Source organism: Choloepus didactylus, chromosome 3 (genome assembly GCF_015220235.1).
Source record: "Choloepus didactylus isolate mChoDid1 chromosome 3, mChoDid1.pri, whole genome shotgun sequence".
NCBI lineage: Eukaryota > Metazoa > Chordata > Mammalia > Pilosa > Megalonychidae > Choloepus > Choloepus didactylus.
In genome coordinates, this window is record NC_051309.1 from 49644481 (window position 1) to 49656302 (window position 11822).

The window sequence follows — 11822 nt, forward strand, 5'->3', positions numbered from 1 at the left end:
CCTCACTTGAGAGGAGATCTATGTAAACTAAACACCCTATCATTTATCAGTGATTATAACACTCTTTTCAATTCCTTCTAATCTCTGAGGGAAACCATGGCTATCTTTTTCTTGCTTTAAATTAGGCCTGCTGGAGATGAAGTACCTTCAGTATAGCCATGGTTTACCAGAATGCCAGTTTTTCAGTGTTCCTAAGTGTACAGCATTCCATATTGGGAAGCAAGTAAGAGCAAAAGAGATGAGATTTATTGCCAGGATCTTTCAGGGCTAGTCTTGGAGAGGTCAAACACATTTTCACACAAGGCTAAATGCAGATACTAACCATATCTCCAAGTGAGTCTCTGTATTACCAAACTGTATGTGTTAAAAGATCATTTGTAAGGCATGGGTTTCCTAAGGAGGAGGGAGGCCATGGCAGCTGCAGACTTTGAACGGAGGGCACTGGGAGTGCTCAGAGCCTCTGCCCGGCAGGTGGGGAAGGGGAGGGGCAGGTCATACTTTACAAATTATAACTGACTGCACCAGATGAATAACCTCTGGAGAAGGATTGGTCAGGGCAGATAAGGTTTTGATTCCTGCCATGGCCATCATACAGCAATGGTTATTTTAAGTCTGTACTTGTCTAGCAACAGGATTCTCATTCCTAAAGAGATTAATATGCAGAGGACAGAAATTAGGTGGTGACCAAATAACTTTGCCAACTACAGTTGACTATTCATCAGTTCCTAAACAGACAGATGTTGAAGAGTGGACTTCATGGGATGAAGATGCACCCACAAGTGTAAAGACTGAAGGAGGGAATGGGAATGTGGCAACACAACAAAATGATTTGGAACAGCTGGAACCTGACTATTTTAAGGACATGGCACCAACTATAAGGAAGACTCAGGAAATCAATATTAAGAAGAGAGAGCCATTAAATTTTGGCATCGCAGATGATAACACAGATTTCTCTAGTAGATTAGCAGCTATGCAAGATAGGCCTTTTATTCATCAATCTACTGAATTAGGTGACTTAGATACCTAGCAGGAAAATACCAGTGCATGGGAAGAAGAAGATGCAGCCTGACAAGCAGAAAAAGTTCTGAGGCAGAGGAAACAGCAGGCAGAGAAAAGAGAGCAGCAGAACAACAAGAAAGAAAATAGAAAAGGAAGTCCAGCAGCTAATGAAGAAGGAACAAAACAAAATTGGTGTGAAACTTTCATGGCAAGTGATCGTCAGATGTCATCCTGCCAGTAGGGGAAATCTGAGCTCTACAAGCCAAGCAACACTTGTGTGGATTTAAGAGTATTTTCAGAATACCAACATGCTGCTTGATTTTAATGCATTTAGCAGGTCATCCAGGACACCAGGATTCTCCCAAAGTACTTTGAACTCTTAATGGTTGAAACTTAAAAAAACAAGACTTTTGAGACAGTATTTTATTCAACATGCTCCAAATATGAGACAGTTGCTGTAGAGAAATAATTACAAATAGAATATACAAGTACCTCTTCAAGCTAGTGTTTCTAGCTAAATAAATGGGTGTAAATAATTTTATGGTGGAAAATAACTCTGCTATTATGCTTTGCTTCAGTATGCATAACGATAAAATAATTTTAAATATCCCTTTACTTCCATGATTACCTGATCTAAATCAGAAAAGTATAGGGCTTTAATTCACTTGTTTTTGTCATCAGAAGCTGGTGTTTGCATACATTTCCTCAAATTTGATAAGTTATTGTTTATGTTTGGTATATTAAGCAATTTGATGATTTTGAGTTTTGTTCAAGAAAATAACATTAAATGCAATAATTTTATTATTAAAAAAAATGTATGGGGTAGTGGAAAGAGCATGAGATTGAAAAGGAGGAAAATCAGGCTCCAGTTGACTTTGTATTATAGACAGATATGGTGAGTTCATTATATGTGCTATAAAATATGGTAATTGCAGAGCCTACAGCAATTAGCAAAAACGGATAAAAACCCTGACCCTGGAAATCACATTCTGGTGGATAAATAGATATTTAAAAAATATTTATAATAGAAATCTATAATTTTTAAGTACTATTTTATGGAAAGTTCATGAAACTAAGACCATATACAGATTTTACTGACATTTGAAATCTGACCTGTAGTCTGTAGGAGACAGATTTGATGCGAGGGTGGTATTCCACAGATAGAGAGGGATGAGCATTTATAAATCCCAGAGACCTGCAAATATATGCTGAGGTCAGTATGGCTGGAGGACAGCATTTGAATATCAATTAGCAGAGTTCAAATTGGATAATCAATGATGACCAGACCAGGCAGAGCCTTGTAATGGAAGTTAAGAGGGTAAGATTTTATCTCAAGGCAAAGGCATGACACTTAGAATTTTACAGGCTATTGCATTTTTCTATAAGTACTCATTTATCCATGTGTAGAGTGGCCTGCAAAAGGCAAATCTAAAGGCATTGTATTAGTCAGGGTTTTCTAGGGAAACAGAACCAACAGGAGATATCTGTAAATATCAAGAGACTTTTATAAAAATTGTCTTATATGACTGTGGGTATGCACAAGTCCAAATGCCATAGGGCAGGCTGCAATCTGGGAACTTCTATGAAGGATTTCAATGAATTCCCCAGGAGAAATTGGCTAGCTGAAGTAGAGATGGAAATTCTCCCTTCCGTCTGCCAAAATTATCACTTCTTTTTAAGCCTTCAACTGATTGATAGATGTCTATTATTGCTGAAGGCAATCTATCAGTTGATTGTAGATGTAACAGCCATAGATGCAATTGATTTGCTGTTGATTTCAATCCACAAAATAACCTCACAGTAACAATAAGGCTGGTGCTTGCTTGACCAAACAACTGGGCACCATAACTGGGCAAGCTGACACATGAACTTGACTATCACAGGCAGTAAGAACAATTAGGTGGATGTTGTAGTAAATAAGGGAAGAGATAGCAGTAGCCTCAACTTACCAAGGTCAGTAGCATAGAGAAGTCAATTCCACTTAACCTCACTGAGTCTCAGCTTCTTCATTAAGCAATAAAGATGTTGAGCTAGAGTGGACTCAGGTTACCTTTCTGATTGAAACATTCACCTCTGAGAATCTTTAGCTGATGCACTACAATGCATCAACCCTACCATGGGCATTAAGATTCATGCCATGAAAGTTTGACTTAACACACAGCTGTAAGGGACCAAGTTGTGGTGAGTTTGAAAGAGAGATATAAGTAGCCACAAGAAAAATAAAAGAAAGTTAATAAGATGAAATATTTACTTGGATCAACTTTATACAGTCTCATTTTTGAAGATTTCTAGGGGAGGGGCACAAATTAGAACAGTGTGAAATCTTCATCAGATAATCCAAATCACATGAAAACTGCCTCTTTACAGGTTTACACACAGATTTCATGCCAAGAGATTTCATTCCTGTTTGTGGAATGTTTTCCACTTAGCCCAGGAACATTTCACTAAAGCAGATAGAGATTTGTTACCCTCCTCTAGAGAAGGTGCCTTCTTGGCAGTTGATCTTTCAATTCTTTGCTCTGTATGTCCACAGCTTTACAAGACATGTACATGCAAGTGTAGGTGTTTGGCTCTCCTGTGTCAATGTACATAAAACCAGAGCAAGGAGATTTTATAACACCTGTAAGAATATCCAGGTTCCCACCATTATTAGTTGTATTGGAGAAAAAACTGGATAATATACCTCACCTGCCTTTCTCGTTTGTATACATCACTGCCCCAGCTCTGCCTGCTTCCCAATCATTGGCCAGGAAGTGTCAATGCACATTTGTTTCCACATGGTGGTCAAAGATTCTCCATTCTGGTGATTCAATGGAGCCAATCCACATTCTGCTCAGGCAGATCTCTTTCACAATATACTCCTTTCCTACTTAATGGTGTTATAATAAGATGTATAGAATCTTAAACTTCAAAGATTCTTTAAGAATCATATAACACAACACCTTAATCTTATTGCTAAAGCCATTGAGTTGGAAGTTTATATCACCCTCTGCCTTCTCAGCCCTGTTTACTGGTGAACCAGAATCCAAGAGATACAAAATGGATGCCATATAACAAGTCTCACAACATTTAAATAAAGCTCTTTCCAGTGCCTCTGTTTCTCTATTACCATGGATGCATCATCTGTGTCACCACTCTGAATTTAATGTACTAAAGGGCAATGGTATTTGTGTCCATGACTAATTTCCATGTTAGTCTTTTCCTGAATTTTAGAATATAGTTTCCTTGAGGTAATCATGGGGCTAAAATTTAACATCTTAAATAAATAACAAACATTTGATTTGACACCAACTTGACTTAAATAGCTTACACAGACCCTGTTCTTATATCCCTTTGCCCCCTCCACCTTTTTATGCACTTGTTACAAATTGTATCTTTATACATTTTATGTCCCAAAGCATAGATTTATCATTACTTTCTATTTATTTTCATTTTGGCCCCTGTAGGAAGCAAGAAATGAATTACATTCCACAAAACGGAATACAATACTATTGGCATTTACAATTACACAAATGGTTACCTTTGCCAGAGATCTTTATTCCTTTAAGATTTGAACCACTTTCAAATACTCAAGACTTTGAACCATTGTCTAGTGTACCTTCTTTTCAGTCTGAACTCCCTTTGCATTTCTTGTAGGTCACATCTAGTAGTTATGAACTCCCTCAGCTTTATTTAAACATGAGTGTCTTAATTTCTCCCTCATTTTCGAAAGAAAATCTCACCAGATATAAAATTCATGGATTTTTTTTTTTCAGAACTCTAAGTATTTAAACCCTCTGCCTTCTTGCCTTCACAGAGTCTGATGAAAAATTGTCACTTAATCCAACTGGAACTCACTGGAGCTCATTGCTTCTCTCTCGCATCTTTCAGAAGTCTAAACTTGTTCTTTGGATTCAACAGTTTGATCATTATGTGATTGGGCATATTTTTATTCAAGTTTATCCAGTTTAATGTTTACTGAGCTTCTTGGATATTCATAGTCATGTTTTTTTGCAACGTTTGGGATGTCTTCTGTCATTATTTCTTGGACTATTTCTTCTGCCCTTTTCTCTCTTCTCCCTCTGGGACTCCATAATTCATATTTTGGTATGCTTGATGGTGTCTCAGATCTCTTAGACTATTTTCACTTTGTATGATTCTTTTTCTTCTCCCCAGGCTGACCTGTTTCAATTGTTTTGTCTTTGAGTTCTCTGATTCTTTCTTCTACCAGCTCCAATCTGTTGTTGAAACCCTCCTGGGGATTTTTAATTTCAGTTACTATGGTTTCAACTCTAGTAGTTTTGTTTTATTCCTTTATGAAATTTCTATCACTTTATTAATATTCTCAGATTTTTCATTCCTGGTTTCTCTGATATCCTTTCATTCTTTCTCTACGTTTTCCTTCACCTCCTTGAGTATATCAAAGATCATTTTTTTAAATCTTTGTCTGGTATGTTCACAATCTGATGTCCTTCACTGATGTTTCCTGGATTTTCATCCTAGAGGATGGGCCATCATTTCCTGTTTCTCTGTTTACCATGAACTTTTTTGTTACACACTGTACATTTTAATATTTTTAAATATTAAAATATGTAATATGTAAAATTTATTTATAAATTTATAAATGTTTATATTCATTCCCTGGGATTTATTCTGGGAGTTGTCTGTTTCCTGAGTGTGTAACCAGTTAATGATATGGCAGAGATTTCCCTGAATGTCAGCCCTCCCATCAGGAAGGTCCACCTGAGGTGAATGCAATGTGCAGGGTTCTGCCTGTCTTTTCAGGGCCTGTATCTTGTCCTGGGCTTGTGCTTGCTAGTGCCTTAGGAGTTGCCCCCATTTACAGAAGTTTGAATGACCCCCTCTATTTTCCAGGAGATGTACTTTCTCCCTTTCCCTGTTATTCTACTGCTGGAATTAAGGTAGGTTATCCTTTACCCCAGGTCATCCGCTTCAATTGTTTCTTACACTTCTTTCATTGTCTCAAACTGCTTTTGCCTTAAGGACAAATTTTGGGAGGGGGGTCATGCTGGAGAGGAATTTCCCAAGTCCATCTTTTCCAGTCAGAACAAGGCCAGGGACCCATAGAAGGAGCACCAGCTGCCTCCAAACTTCCTTGGAGAGAGGATGAGGAGAGAACAGGAGCTTCTTCTATGACTTCCCAAAACTGTGCTTTCTTGACCTACCCAGAAAATGTAGCCCTTCAACTGTCCTCCACAGTTCCAAGGAAGCACACTAACTTTAAATCTCCTGTAGCATCTTTGTCTGGGGTGGGTTGGAACAATGGCCACCCTCAGAGCTGAGCCCCCACTGATCTGAAGTAATCAAAAGCCAGGGTCAGCAATCAGCCCCTGCCCACCCCAAATCTTGGGAAAGTAGATTTTTTTGTCCCTTTCAAGCTATACCATGGACCAGACCCCACTGCTGCCTGCCACAAGACTGGTGGCTAGATGATGGTAACAACTGCATCAAGAGAGCAATTTCTTGGTATTTACTCTAATTTACCAGCTTCTTCCCCCAGCTCTTCACTGAATGTTATGCAGAGTTTTACTGGACTCCAGGGTTTTGAAAGTTTTGATTCAGACAGTTCCTGCCTATTTAATATTTGTTCTTGTGGTGTCGCTGATTCCTGGTGCTTCCTACTCTACCATCTTCCCACACTCTCTCCTTGCCTTTTTTTTTTTTTTTCATCCCAAATTGAAGTAAATTTTGCAACAGCAATGGTAAATATGTGGTGAATGCAGTTCTTAGATAAATAGTAATGTTTTCAGTGATGTGATTTCAAGCCTTCATACACTGAAATCATTGCTGTTACGTAGGGAAAGACAAATGCTTCAGCTCTGAGAAGGCAATGATTTGCATCCTAGATGTGGTTTTTAAATGAGAAGCTTGATATGAAAGATTATTAAATCACTGACTAGGACTAGTTCACACATATTGAACCATCACCTACAAGCTGTAAACAGGAGGCAGTGAAGCAGCACACCTGAGTCAACTTTCCTTTTATATCTCACCAGAAAAACTCACCTTTGGATCTCTGTTTTTTCAAGACAGAAAAAGAACTTTCATGTGCATTTTGCACATGTTCCTTCAGTTTTGCCCCTTCAAGCTCCCCATTGGCAAACTGAAGAAATCAATAATTCTGTACAGATGGCCTAGAGCAGCATTTTCAAAATGCATTTTTTTTTTATTGATAATACTGGTTTGATTGGATTTTCCTTTGGCAAAAAAAGAAAAGGCATTCTGTGGTCACACAGATTAGGGAAACTGGTTAGACAGGAAAGTAGTTTAGAGAGGGCTTCTAAGCAGCTTTAAAATGCTAATGAACTTTGTCTGACTCCAAATGAGAGATAGAGAATGCAGTATTTTCCAAACTAATGACTACAAATCATTTTCCAACCCTAGAGCATCTTGTCATAATAGTTTTATATTAAAAATACTTGTAAATTATGCTCCCCACTATGTGGGACATGACTTTTAGGAGTGTAAGCCCCCCGGTAACAAGAAAAATGACTCCCATGGATGAACCTGGCCCTGGCATCCTCTGGGTCTCACAGTGCTTTCTTGACCAGAAGGTGGAAAAGAAATGTAACAAAATAAGGTTTCAGTGGCTAACAGACTTCAAATAGAGTTAAGAAGTCATTCTAGGGGTTACTGTTATACAAACTTCAAACAGATACTGCAAATTTCCATGGTATGCCAAGCCCCAACTAACAGCATTCCTGAAAACCCTAAAGAAAAATCCAGGCTCTATCTAAGTCTCTCTAAAAGTTTTACTTATTAAGTTTATTTTTCAGAGACTTAAAACCTCCAGATTGTTCCTACACTGAAATTTAGAGGTACCAGTCTCTCCCAGAATATCAACCAGATACATTCCTCTACCCAATAATGTCAACACCCCTTTTCAACGTGAAGAAGTTAGAATGGTCATTGCCCAAATATCCCTGAAGAATGAAAGAATGATCAAATGAGAGGAGGAGTTGTAACAGAGATTAGGATTTAACAAATGATTATGACAATGGAATCATTATATAGATATTTATTTTTAGTTTCTAATGTATTAGAACAGCAAGAAAGAAATACCTGAAATTATGGAATTGTAACCCACACTATACTTTGAAATATGCTCTATAACTACTTGTTAAACTATACTTTGTAATTTATCACTTTTCTGCATATGTTATATTTCACAATAAAAATATTTTTCTCAAAAACACCTGTAAAACTCTCATTCATGTCAATTGGAATAAAAGTGGAAAGAATAACAGTCTTAATTAACCAAACTTGGGAAAGTAAATCATCAAAATAAATAATGACAACAATGAATTATAATATATTGAATGTAAAAGAATCCATTAGTCACATATTAATACTAAAAGCTAAGGAAACAAATACAGGCATGGAGAATGGAAAGCTCTTCCTTACAGTAGAATGCCAACTAATAATTATAGAAAGAATGATGGAGTTAGACAAATCACCACTCTGCAAACATCATAAGTAATAATAAATCCAGGCCAGAAATATCTTTCATAAAGTGTTTTTCTACATTACCTATGACTTGATTCTTTGTAAATGAAATTGCAAACACTAACAGTAATGTCTAATCCACACAAATATAAAACAATACAACTTTATAGAAAAGTCTGCATTAAGTCTAGAGCAATGCTGATTTTTTTCATATTTCAAAACTACTATTCTGAATTTAATGGCATAAACTTAGAAGTCCTAGCAACATTTTGACCAATTACTTAAATTAGGCTGCTTATTCTCCACTGCTGTCTCTAAACTTAAGTCATTACTCTTTTCCTGATGAAATTTTGATGCACTATGTATTAGCATTCTCTAGGGAAACAGAACCAATAGGAGTTAAATATACATACATATTATGTAAATATTATGAGATTTTTTGTAAGAATTGGCTTACACAACTGTGGAGATAGCAAGTCCAAATTCCATAGGAAAGGCTGCAGTCTGGGAACTCTGATGAAGATTTTCAATCCAGGAGAAGATGAAACTGGCTGAAGTAAAGATGACAATTCTTCCTTCTGACAGTTGAACTCATCACTTCTCCTTTTAAAGCTTTCAACTGATTGGATGAGCGTTCTCTCATTGTTGAAGGCAATCTCCTCAGTTGATTGTAGTTGTAATCAGTCACAGATGTTATCAATTTACTGATGACTTAAATCCATGAACTATCCTCACAGTAACAATCAAGTCTGTACTTGCATGACCAAACAACTGGACACCATCACCTGAGCCAGTTGACACATAACTTAACCATCACACACCATATGCTTTGCAATTTTCTTGTTGTATCATTTCAGCAAGCTGCCAGTAATATCAAATTATAAAATTAAGTATTTTACCTATACACTCTACTTTTTTTGCCTATTGTCTAGTTCTTTTGATTAGATAGCTCATTAATCACCTGAGATATACAGTACTTTATATCCATTGGCAGCACTTAAAAACCATTGTTATATTTGACAAGTTGGTGAAAACAAAAGGAAACCTATAAGAAATAATTAGAAATCCTGTAAGAAAACTGCTTAACAGCACTTTTATGAATTTGAACATATTTAATAATGCTGATTAAAAAATTCATGTGATTTCACATACTAAAGTAATTCATAATATTTTAGCTGACTTTATCCTCATTTTAACCCTATAATTTGAATAGGAAAGGAATGATTTTCTTCTACTTTCAGAGAATAGCTTATGTTCAGACTCTCAATGTGATTAAGTCATAAAACTGGTAGTATATCTAATGTAAGCTTTCTGCCCTTTGAATCTTACTTGGGCTGACTTTCATTAAATGGTGCGGATGTTCCAAAATTGGCAGGCATTTATGTAAGACATTGTATAGAGTAGTATAATGTTTCTAGAGTCTCAATTATATGCTCACTAAACAGGCTTTACTTATTTGCCCATGTTCATCACAAGTTCAGGATAAACAAAGTCACTCATATTTAATCAAGTAGCAGAGAGATTTGTTGATGAGTTCCTTAATTATGAAGGGAACAAAAGAGTATTCTTTTCCCGTATTTGTCCAGGTGTGTGCTAGAATTGTGTGTACTTTCTTCTGCCTTTTCACATCTTGTGTGTCCTTTCCAGAGCCTCAAATTTGGGATCAAATTCACCAAAATGTCTTTCTTAACAATTCTGATGAACACTAGATTCTGTCTTTTTAAATTACTCCTAACAGTTTATATCCTCTGGCAAGTGATCATATTCAGTTAACCTTACTTTATGTCTCCAACCAGACTTTAAATTTCAACAATTAAAAGACATTGTTTCATTCTATTTTACATCTCTTTTTGACTTCTTAGTTCCTAAAAAGGTACAAGTGACTATTAGGAGCTCAGGAGATAATTTTGAGTTAAGATTAAAAACTCAAAGTTAGTATTATGGAAATAAAAAGTCAATTGGCAATTTTTTGTAATATGTCACCATCTTTGACACTCTCACACACTCTTTTCCTGTATGTGTGTGTGTGTGTGTGTGTGTGTGTGTGTGTGTGTGTGTACAATTGCATTATATGATACAAAGCTTAGTGTAGTCAGGTTTCCTGCCAAAATGAACAACTGTTTCATCGTTACCTAAAAATCTAATTTGATATATTTTTAGTGCTACAGACAAACTTTCTGGCAATTTAAAAATATAAAGAAAGAAAGTGAACAACTAATTTCAGTAATTCTCTGACCATATGGCTTTTAAAAATTGCTAGATAATTTTTTGATTTAGCAAATTCCATTGCCATCAATGAATTAAGGAAGTCAAACATCAAGGCATTTGGAAATGTATTCTTTATTACTTGAAATGTGTTATTAAAAGTCATTTAACTTATCCAGTAAACTGCATGTTCATGTAAAGCATAATAATGAGTAGCATTTGATACAATTATCAAGACTTACCAACACTTTAAAGAAATCCTGTACAGGAGGAAGATTAAACTGATTAGTGTGAAAATGCAAATATTGTTGGTCATATATCTGTATATATCCAAATTCAACTGGGCAAGAACTTAGTCCTTATAAAAAATATAGTGCAAGAAATTCTTTTCCTTATAATAAAATAATTACAGCAAATATTATGTAAATTTATGTCCTCGAAATATGACTATATCAATCCTACAAAATGCATAGGCAGAAGAAAACTATGCCAGTTAGCTTGGCAAGGTAGTACAAGAACAAATTACTCTTGTTCTAAATAGCCCCAAGGCAGATTTTTGCAAGGGAGAACTATAAGCAATAGCATCAAATCTCATTGATGTTGAATTAAGAAATGCTAACTGAATTGCTGAAAAATAAGAATCTTTGAAAATAATTTAAAGACAATCAGCTTTTACAAAGAACATAAAATGTGAAGTAATTTAAAATTAGGGCTGCCTCAAAAGGATAGTTTTTCTAGGCCTGCTCTTTTGATTAGATCACAATTATGATTAGATTAGACAAATTAAGTCCTCATAAGGGTATAAGTAAAGGCAGGAACTATGCTTTATTTATCTTTGCAAAAAACAATGCCCAACCTAGAGTCTGATATATAAGAAGGAATATAATGAACATTTCTTTAAATACAAGTTGAACGAATGCCTGAACAAATGAGAGTGTTTGAAGAGTTTGTTTTAATTAAACATAATATATCACCAATTAGTTTTTCCTGTATAATAATTCTTTTTTATATAAAGGCAAACTTTAGTTGCACGGAGCTGACTTGCTATGAAAATTGACAGAACTTTATCCTAGGTTAAATACATACTGGGGATGACATATATTTTAAAAGGGTTTGTTTAAAACCAGTTTTGGTTTTTAACACAAGAGTCTTACACATTCAAATCCTATATA

The 11822-nt window shown here is 35.8% G+C and overlaps 1 pseudogene; it reads left to right on the forward strand.

Annotated features, from left to right (window-relative positions):
• Positions 1 to 580: 580 nt before the first annotated feature.
• Positions 581 to 1286, forward strand: LOC119530252 (annotated as a pseudogene).
• Positions 1287 to 11822: the final 10536 nt, after the last annotated feature.